The sequence below is a fragment of the Amorphotheca resinae genome (assembly GCF_003019875.1).
Source record: "Amorphotheca resinae ATCC 22711 unplaced genomic scaffold M430scaffold_13, whole genome shotgun sequence".
Classification (NCBI taxonomy): Eukaryota; Fungi; Ascomycota; class Leotiomycetes; order Helotiales; family Amorphothecaceae; genus Amorphotheca; species Amorphotheca resinae.
In genome coordinates, this window is record NW_020194483.1 from 250,482 (window position 1) to 261,561 (window position 11,080).

Consider the following 11,080-nt stretch of genomic DNA (forward strand, 5'->3'; position numbering starts at 1 on the left):
TAACGCTATATTTACGGCCGTACTTATACCCTTTAGCCTACCTGTTGTACTACCTGTCTTACTAGCGTAGGCTTTAAGAGCTATACTTACAGCCCTAGTAGCCCTAGCCCCGGCCTTAAGCCCCTGTCCCTTAAGTAGTAACTTTAATAAGTACTTATAGACAATCCTACGTATTAAGTTATTATTAAATAAGGAGGACGCTCTTTCTTTTACCTTAATCTATAAGTAGTTTCCAGTCTGTCTAAGCTTTACTATAACAATTAACAAGTCTTAAGGACAGTCGTTTATATATATTAGGCTAGATTTATAGTTTCTTGTTTTCTCTTATAGTTAGTTCTATATAGCCGTCTCTTAGGTTACGTCTATAGTAAGCCTGTCTAGTCTTTTACTAGAGAAGGTAAGTACTACTACTAATGTCGTCTACCTAAAGGTGTTATAAGATATTAATCTAATAGAGTAATCCTTTATAGTTTAATAGCGTATAGTATTAGCTATATACTTATAGTATTATCTATTTTTATAATACTATTTATATTATATACTATATATTATTCTTTTATAAGTATTATATCTATAGTTTATAGTCTGTTTTTACTATTTACAGGCGTTAAAGAGTTTTTAAGTATATACTTTAGTATAATTATTATTCTAGTTTTATTATATAACCCTTATAAAGGTACCCTTTATAAGACTTAGTAGTCTGTAAACCGCTACTCTTTGTTGCCCTTATCCTTATCCTTATCCTCTACCTCTACCTTAGCTTAGGCTAGTATAGCAAGCTCTAGCTAGATTTCGGCCTTACGGCCGGTGATCTTAGCTTACCTAAGGGTCCGGGCTTTATTAAGAAGCTGTGTAAAGTAGGTACAAGGCGTAAGTACCTAGCGCTCTTATAGTACTAGTAACAAGGACAGTAAAAACAGGGCTGTAAGGGCTAGGGCTATAGTAAGGATAAGGGCAAGTAGTAAGGCAAGTAGTAGGCATGTATACTAGGGCTAGGGCTAGTAAGAGGGTAGTAGCTATTAATAGTTAGTTATATACTTATAATTAGGCTATTATAAGGCGTTACTATTAGCGGCTAAGGCGATTGTAAAGAAGGCTACTATACGTAGTAAGTTTTCTATCTATATATAACAAGAGTAGTATACTTATAGTAACGAATAAACTAGGCCTTAATATAGTAGGGCCGTAGCTTATCAAAAGTACTCTAAAAAAAAAAAAACTCTTAAAAAGAATCCTTAAGTTTACTAAAATAAAGTATTATAACTTAAGTAAGCTTAAGCTTAGCTTAATAGATCTTAAGAAAGCTTAAGTAAATCTTAAGAAAGCTTAAGCTAGCTTAAGAATATCTTAAGCTAAGCTTATAGCTTAAGCTTACTTAAACTATACTTTACTTTATCTTAAGCTTACTTAAAGCTATCTTAATCTTATCTTAAGCTTTCTTAAGTACTATAAAGACAGTAGGTAAGTAGCTATAGCTTAAGTAGTTACGCCTATAGACTAATATACAGGTAAGAGACAGTCTACTAGATTAATAGTTTGTATAGTAGATTAGTAGCCTACTATATAACCCTGCCCTTTACGGCTAGGTAATAATACTCTTATATATCTCTTAGCCTTAGACTATACTTAAGCTTATTAACACTATTTACCTAAAGGCTCTCTTAGAGTAGGCTGTTATAGACTATACCTTCTTTTATAGACAAGTAATCCTGTCTACCTTAAACAAGACTATAATAAAGCTAAATTACTTAGTCTATACTCTGTTTAATTATAGAGGTAACAAACGTACTTATATAGTAGTCGACTTAGTAGACGTAAACAATACTAACCCGGACGTTATAGTACTACTAGTTAAGTACTTATAGAGTATTAATCTCTTGTTACTACCTTTATTAACCTTAAAACTTAAGATAGAGACTCTAATTATAGTGTTATAAAACTTATGCCCTTAGTAAGGGTTGTATAACAGGTTATAGATAGTCGTTACTTTTTAGACCCTAAATCACGTGACTTAGCTTTATTTATATGTAAACAAACGCCCCTTACCTTTACGACTACCCTTAACAGCCTTCTAGCCCTCTGTTATCTTTACAGATCTCGACAGCCCTCTAGCCCTCTGTTACCCTTACGGATCTCGATAGCCCTCTATAGCCTCTGTTACCTCTACAGATCTCGACAGCCCTCTGTTGCCCTTACAGATCTCGACAGCCCTCTAGCCCTCTGTTACCCTCGCGGATCTTGACAGCCCTCTGTAGCCTCTGTTGCCTCTACAGATCTCGACAGCCCTCTGTTGCCCTTACAGATCTCGACAGCCCTCTAGCCCTCTGTTGCCTTTACGGATCGTCCCTCTGCCCTCTGTGGCCCTCTATTGCCTCTGCAGATCTCGACAGCCCTCTATTGCCCTTACAGATCGTCCCTTTGCCCTTTATATAGCCTTTACTAATCCTTTATAGCCCTCTAACTTTAAATACCTGTCGCGATCCCTTTAAATATCACGATCCCTTTAAATACCTGTCGCGATCCCTTTAAATATCACAATCCCTTTAAATACCTGTTGCAATCCTTACTTTAAATACCTGTCGTGATCCCTTTAAATAGTTAGTTATAATCCCTTTAAATATAATAAATTTAATACGTTACCTTATATACGTCTTTTGTAGCCTTCTGTACCTAAGCCTTATAGAGCCTTCTATAGCCTTGTAGAGCCTAGTTTAAAAATACTTAAGGTAGCTTAAGCTAGCTTAAGCGTTAAGCCTAGCTTAAGTAGTTAAGATATTTAATATCTTATTAACAAAAGCTTAAGTAAAGCTTAAGAAAGCTTAAGATTAGCTTAAGATTAGCTTAAGCTATTCTTAATCTAGCTTAAGCTAACTTAAACTATACTTTACTTTATCTTAAGCTAGCTTAATCTTATCTTAAGCTTTCTTAAGTACTATAAGGACTGTAGGTAAGTAGATTTACATGTTTTAAAGGGATACTATAACAATATTAGCCTGTAAGCTATAACAGACGACTAAGAGGATCTAAGTAAAGTCCTTACTAAGGATAATAAGTATACTACTAAAGAGAACGTTATCTATAGTACCTTATAAGTTAATAAACAGCTAGTAGACTACCTTAAAACAGTACCTGTTTTATATAAGAACCTTGTCTTAGATAATTAAATTAGCCTGTTGTAAAAGCCTTCTAGCCTATAAAGTCTTAGTTATTATACTCTTAGACGCCTTATGTATAGAGACAAGGATCTTAAACAAAGAGTAAGAGGTATAGCTACCTAGTAGTAAGAGGCCTATAATACTTATAGAGGTAACATAAAAAACCGCCTTACCTAAGCCCTAAAAGTAGTAGTAAAGGGTCTAGTAAAGGTACGTCTTACTAGTGCTGCTAGGGCCTTAGAGATAAAAGTAGGCTGTTTCTAGGCTGTTTTTTATAGCTATAACAATAGTATTAAAGTACTTCTTCTAGCCCTTATTAAGGCTAAAAGGCTCTACTTCTTCTTAGAGCTACTAGACACACCTTATAAGGTTAATAAGGCAGTCGACTTACGTACTACTTAGCTTATACACATTACTAATATATCTACTCTAAGGAAGAAGGTTAGCTAAAGGCGTACTAAGCCTTAGTAGAATAGTAAAGTCCTTAACACTATCTAATAAATATAGGTAGTATACTATTAATACACTACCGCCTTAACTAAGCTCTACTAGCGCGACCTTTAATAGGCTAGTACTTATTAACTCTATAAAATCTAAGATATAAAGACTAAGAGCTAGTATAGTGCCTTTATTACTACCTTAAAGGACTAACGACAACTCTAAAGCCTTAAGAAGTAGGCTAGGCTCTATAGCTACATACCTCTAAAACCGGCCTTACTCTTACCTCTTTAAGGCACTAATAAAGAGGTACTAGCTATAAGCTACTATAATAAAGTAGTAGTGTTAGGTCGTTAGTTCTTTTTAGAATTAGTAGCTAATCTTAGTAACATTATTCTAGACCTTTAAGACAAGTAATACTAGTATTATTATTATTATTATTATTCTTACTACCTATACCTAATGTATGTAGAACCTCTATACTACATAAATTACGTAGTAAAACCGTACTAAAGCCAGGTAAAAACCTACGTACTACTCCTTTAACTTACCTTATTATAGTGTTACTAAGGTACTAAGACCTTACTACTACCTTACTAGAACTTAACCTTCTAGCCTAGTAATACTAAACATACTAATAAGGCGCTAGTAGTACGCCGGCAGGGCGCTAGCTATTAGCCGGGATTACCTTCTCTCTTTCTTAGCTAGGTAGTGCTTAGCCAGCCTAAACTAAGTAATACTAGTAGTTTACTATTAATAATACTATAATAAAGGTAGAGATTATAAACGTCCTTTAGAAGACAGGTACCTAAAAAGTACTAGAGAAAAAGAAAAAACAGTTGTTTACGCCTCTTACTACCCTAAAAACTCGAAAATAAACGATAGAATCGAAATTAGTACCTTTAGATACTCTCTAGAGTACTAGTAGACTATAGGCGAGCCTATAGTAACAGATAGTAGGTGTGCTAGACTTAAACAGAGCTAATACTACCTACTTATAAGTAGGAGCTAGTACTCTTATACCCTAACTAAGAGCTATAGTAAGGAGCTAGAGAGTAGTAAGGGTAATAAGGACGATAAGATAAAGAAAATTATATAAAGGATTAAAGTCTACGTAATACTAGGTAAGGAGGAAGAGGCGTCACGTCTCTTACGCGACCTTATCGCTATAATAATAATAGTAGTAAAGACAAGAGCTATAAACACGACAACTCTCCTATATACCCTTAGGTCCTTCTCTAACAATAACCTAGTAACGATTAGTTAATTAAGAACGATGTTAAAAAAGGCCTTCTAGAGGCTAGTAACGACAGTAGCCCCTTAGGCTACCTACGCGTTAGTAGTAAGCTAGTACCTAACAAGAGTATAAGTTATACTAGAGAGGCAGATTAGAGAGCTAAGGATTAAGGTAGACAGACAGACAGAAGACCTAGTACGTTATAGCGCTATTAAAGTAGTAACAGTAGCTAATATAGTAATAAGGGGCGCTAAGGTAGTAGCGACCTACTAGTTACCTAGTAGTAACACTATCCTTACGTTTAAGGAGGCTATACTAAAGAACGTAATCTAAGATTAGGGCTAGGTATAGAGGGCGTTTAGGCCTATAGCCTAGCTCTATAAGAGTAAGTTTACTATAATCGTAAAGGGCCTACTAGTAGAACAGATTATATAGGTAGAGCTAGAAGCGTTACTAGTAGAGATCTAAACTTATACGCTATATGTTATAAAGGTTAAAGTTAAACTTATTAAGGCCCTTATAGTAAAGTTTATAATAGTAGTACTATACCTCTAGAGTACTAACGTAGTAACACACCTATATAAATAAGGGTTAATCTAGTAAGCCTAGATCTTTAACTACAAGCTGTATTTAGCTAACCTATAAATCTAAAGATACTTTTAGTACTACTAGTTCGGCTACATTAGGCGGTTCTATAAGAACTAGGCCTAGTATAGCTACTATATAAGAGTAGCGTACCCTTAGGGTAAAAAGGAGTACCCCTAACTTAATAGTAGAAAGAGATGCGTTAACTATAGTAGACTATACGCGGCGTAAGACTATTAGTGTCCTAAGGCCCTTAAGGTAAAGGAGTAGGTATATACTATATATTAACAAAGGCCTAGACAGTTTAAGGTATCTAAGAGTAGCTTTACTAGCTAGGTACCTAGCGTTACGCTAGCGCCCTTATAGGATAGCGACAATAGCTACTAGATTATAGTACATAAGAGACTACAGACAGGTAACAGTAAGAAGCCTATAGTAAAGACTCTAGTAAGGTAAGGGCGCCCTTTTATTAGGGCACTAGACACTATAATAGTCTAGAGCCACGACATTATAGAGATGTTAAGCTAAGAGGCTAACTAGGGGTCTAGCGACCCTTTTGTAACGTAAGAATTATAGATCCTAGACTCTTAGTAATAAAATTAATAATAGTATACTAGAACACTATAAGAAGGAACGGCCTTACCTTAATAGTACTTTACGATACCTATAAAGTCGACGTTATAGTAATTTAGAAGCTATAGTACAACACTTAGACAAAGATAGTCTACTACCTAGTATAGGCAAAGTACTAGTAGGTCTATAAGAGTAAAGGTAGAGTAGCTATCTATGTCTATAAGTAGTACCTACCTCTTACCTAGGTAGTAGAGACAGGCGTTAACTAGTATTACGTTACTTTATAAAGAGTTACTATCTAGTTAATATACTTACTAATTCCTAACTCTTTAGGCTAGGCTAGCCCTCTCTTACAGCTTGCTAAAGAAGACCTAGAGAGGCTACAGATCGTTATAAGTAACATAAACCTTTACTACCTGCTCTAAGACAGAGCTAGTAAGACTACCCCTAAATTAAAGACCCTTCTCTATCTAGCCTATAAGTAGTAGCTCTTACTACATATACCCTAGAGAGAGCTAATATAGTAGCGACATAACAAACGAGACTTAATAATTAACTACGCGTAGGTTATAGTAACGCTCTAGTATACTTATTAAGGTAACCTAGGGTATAAGGGATCTAACTACTATACCTAGCTAATTAAGGTTATTACCTAAGTAAGGGATCGCTAAGAGAGAGCTATAAAGGTACTAGGATAGAGCTAGACTCTAATAGACTAAGAACTAGTGATGATTAAGGCTAGAAGGCTCTACCTTTCCTTAGAGCTACTAGATATACCTTATAAGGTCAACAAGGTAGTTAACTCGCTTACCTCTTAGCTTGTACGTATTATAGACATATCTACCTTAAGAAAGAAGGTTAACTAGAGGCGTACTAAGCCTTAGTAGAATAGTAAGGTCCTTAAGGCTGTCTAGTAAGTACAGGTAGTATACTATTAATACACTACCGCTCTAACTAAGCTCTACTAGCGCGACCTCTAGCAGGCTAGTACTTATTAACTCTATATAATATAAGACGTAAAAACTAAGAGCTAGCGCGGCGCCCTTACTACTACCTTAAAGGACTAATAGAAACTATAAAGTCTTAAGAGGTAGGCCAGGCTTTATAGCTATATGCCCTTAAAACCGGCCTTACTCTTACCTCTTTAGGGCGCTAATAGAAAGGCACTAGCTATAAGCTACTACAATAAAGTAATAGTATTAGGCTAATAGTTCTTTCTAGAATTAATAGCTAATCTTAGTAACGTCGTTCTAGACCTCTAGGACAAGTAGTACTAATAGTTTACTATTAACGACACTATAATAAAGGTAGATATTACTAACGTTCTTTAAAAGACAGGTACCTAAAAGGCACTAGGCCTTAACCTACTACCTACCGGCTTCTTTAAGGTATATAGGCGCCCCTTAGCTAAGCTCCTTATAGTAATAGTAACTACAAGCCTCTAGCTAGGGCACTTCTTCGCGTAGTTTAAAGTAGTAAAGGTAGTAGTACTACGTAAGCCTAGAAAGACCCTTAAGTAGTAACAAACTACTAGGGCCTATAGGCCGATATTACTCTTAAACGTAATAGGTAAAGTAATTAAGTTAGTAATTAGCTAGTGCTTTACTAAAGCCGTAGAGTCGTAAGGGCTCTTTTTAGAGACGTAGATAAGGAACCGGCCGTAGTACTTAACAGACCTTATAGTTAAAATAGTAGTTAACGCTACGTATATAGTATAGAGCTATAAGGCTATAACGTCCTTTCTCTAACTCGACATTAAAGGCGCCTTTAATATAGTAAACTACATACGCCTTCTCTATACTCTCTAGTACCTAGGGTTCCTTATATAGGCCGTACAGTAAGTATATAGCTTTCTTACTAATTAGACAGCTAGTCTTTTCTTTAATAAAGAGATAGCGCCGCCCTAAGAAGTTACTATAAGGGTACTATAGGGTTTGTCCTTCTCTTTTATCTTCTTTCTCCTTTATACTACTAGCTTATATACGCTACTATAAGGTTATACAGGCCTTATTATAGTAGGGTTTACTAACGACCTTAACCTCTTAGCTTTTAGTAGAGACACGATAAAGATACACTAGTACCTTAAAGGGGCGTAATAGACATGTAGCTAGTAGTCGCGTATAAGAGAGATAGAGTTTGCCTTAAAAAAGAGTAAGCTCTTTTACCTTACTTACGCTTATACTATACTAACGACGCCTGTCTACCTTAATAGCCGGGTTATACCCTTAGTCTAAGAGGCGTGCTTTCTAGGAGTTTAGTTAGACTAGAAGCTTAGATAAAAGGGCTACCTTAACGCTATTAAACAAAAGTTTGTTACCTAGTAGTTCGCGCTTATAAGGCTCGTTACGTCTACGTAAGGATATAGCCTACTATACGTAAGAGAGATCTATATAAAGGTAATCTAGAGTACTATAGTATATAGCGTAAGGGTCTAGTACCGCCCCTTTAGGTAGTAAGCTAAGGAGATCGTAAAAGACCTTACTATAAAGTAGTTATATTACCTCTACGTTATCGTAAGGGCGTACTAAGTAACGCTTATCTAGTTTCTTAAGTCTAAAATAGCTACGCTCTTACTTAACCTCTACTTTAACAAGTAGGTAGTAGACTTTAAACAACATCTTAAACGTATAAGTAAGGGTAAACTTATATAGTCTATCTATAATAAGGTAGCGGCCTGTCTTTAATAACGCTAAGGACGCTACTATAGCGCTACTATAGCGCTACCTTATACGTTACTTAAGTATAGAGTAGGCTAAGCCGTATAGGCAAAGGACTAGTATAGGGACTCTCCTTTAGAAGAGACCTTATAAGGGAACTAGAAGGTATAATAGTCTTAATACAATAGCTTACTAGTATACTACTAGGGCGCTACCCCGGCCGCGCTACCTACCCCCTTAACAGATGCCTTTAAGAAGTACCTACTCCTTTATAAGTATAAGAGCTCTCTTTTAACATAGATCTATACTAGTAAAGTTAGACTCTAGGCTTTTCTTTTTAAGCGTAGAGTACTAGAGGTAGCGACTTTCTAGTGCCCTTATAGTAAGGCCCTAGAGACAGTAGCTTACCTAGTCCTTAACTACTAGTAGCTAGATTAATAGCGGCAGGCCTTATAGTAAGCGCTCTACCTAAGAGTACTATAGATGTTCTACGACTTTATAGTAGTAATAAAGAAAGGTAAGAGCGCTTGTATACTAATCTGTTAGCTACTGTCTACTGGCTGATTCTTATAGTTCTGTCTAGCTAAGCGCTACCTAGTAAAAGAGTTACAAGAGAAGGAGTAGCCCTAGCTAGTAGCTAGTACCTTACTAGCGTCTTACTAGCGTCCTGTTAGTATGTTTAGTATTACTAGGCTAGAAGGTTAAGTTCTAGTAAGGTAGCGATAAGGACCTAGCGTCTTAGCGGCACTATAATAGTATAAACGTAAGTAGTAGTACGTAAGTTTTTACCTAGCTTTAGTACGGTTTTACTACGTGATTTATGTAGTATAAAGGTTCTGTATGTAGTAGGCATAGGCAGTAAGAACAATAATAATAATAATAAAAAGTACTAGGGCCTAACCTACTATCTACTAGCTTCTTTAAAGTATATAAGCGCCCTTTAGCTAAGCTCTTTATAGTGATTACGATAGTAAGCCTTTAGCTAAGGTACTTTCTTATAAAGTTTAAGGTAGTAAAGGTAGTAGTACTACGTAAGCTTAGTAAGACCCTTAAGTAGTAATAAACAGCTAGGGCCTATAGGCTGATTTTACTCTTAAATATAATAAGTAAAGTAATTAAGTTAGTAGTTAGCTAGTACTTTACTAATACTATAAAGTCGTAAGGGCTTCTCTTAGAGACGTAAATAAGAAACTAGCCTTAGTACTTAATAGACCTAGTAGTTAAGATAGTAGTTAACGTTATATATATAGCGTAAAGCTATAAGGCTATTACAACCCTCTTTTAACTTAATATTAAAGGTACCTTTAATATAGTAAACTACCTTATATACGCCTTCTTTATACCCTCTAATACTAAGGGTACTTTACGTAAGCTGTATAGTATGTATATAGCTTTCTTACTAACTAAATAGCTACCTTACAGCCTTATTTATTTAATTTAACCTAGACTTAATAAAATATTAAATATATCTTAAAACTACTTAAAACTATATTAAATTTAGGTTAAAACTAAGTTAAGACTAAGTTAAGACTAAGTTAAGACTAAGTTAAATCTTTAAAACCTTCTTAACCTTAGTTTTATCGTGATAACACCTAATTATTATTAAATTGTTTTAGAGATTTAACCTAGTTTTAACCTAGTTTTATAGATTTAACTTAGATTTAACCTAGTTTAAATCTAGTTTAAATCTAGGTTAAGATACTTTAAGCTACCTTAAGCTGTATTATTAGGGTTAGAACACATTTAAAGAGTTAATTAATTAATTAATTAATTATCTATCTAAGTATAAGAAAGGACAGGTATAAGAACAGTTATAAAGACAGTTGTAAGGGCAGTTGTAAGGGCAGTCGTAAGGGCAGTCGTAAGGGCAGTCGTAAGGGCAGTCGTAAGGGCAGTCGTAAGGATAGTCGTAAAGAGACCTATAAAGTAATATAATTAGTAAAGGTAAATAAAGTAAAAGGGATCTGTAAGGGTAATAGAGGGCTATAGAGGGCTGTCGAGATCCGTAAGGGCAACAGAGGGCCAGAGGGCTATCGAGATCCGCGAGGGCAACAGAGGGTAACAGAGGGCTGTTAAGGGTATTCGCGAAGGCATAAAGGGCTGTCAAGATCTGCGGAGGCAACAGAGGGCTGTCGAGATCCGCGAGGGCGACAGAGGGCCGTAGAGGGCTGTCAAGATCCGCGAGGGCGACAAAGGGCCGTAGAGGGCTGTCAAAGGTATTCGCGAAGGCAACAGAGGGTAACAGAGGGCTGTCAAGGGTATTCGCGAAGGCATAAAGGGCTGTCGAGAACAAAGGGCTGTCGAGAACAGAGGGCTGTTAAGAACAGAGGGCTGTCGAGGGTATTCGCGAAGGCACAGAGGGCTGTCGAGAACAAAGGGCTGTCGAGAACAGAGGGCTGTTGAGAACAGAGGGCTGTCGAGAACAGAGGGCTGTC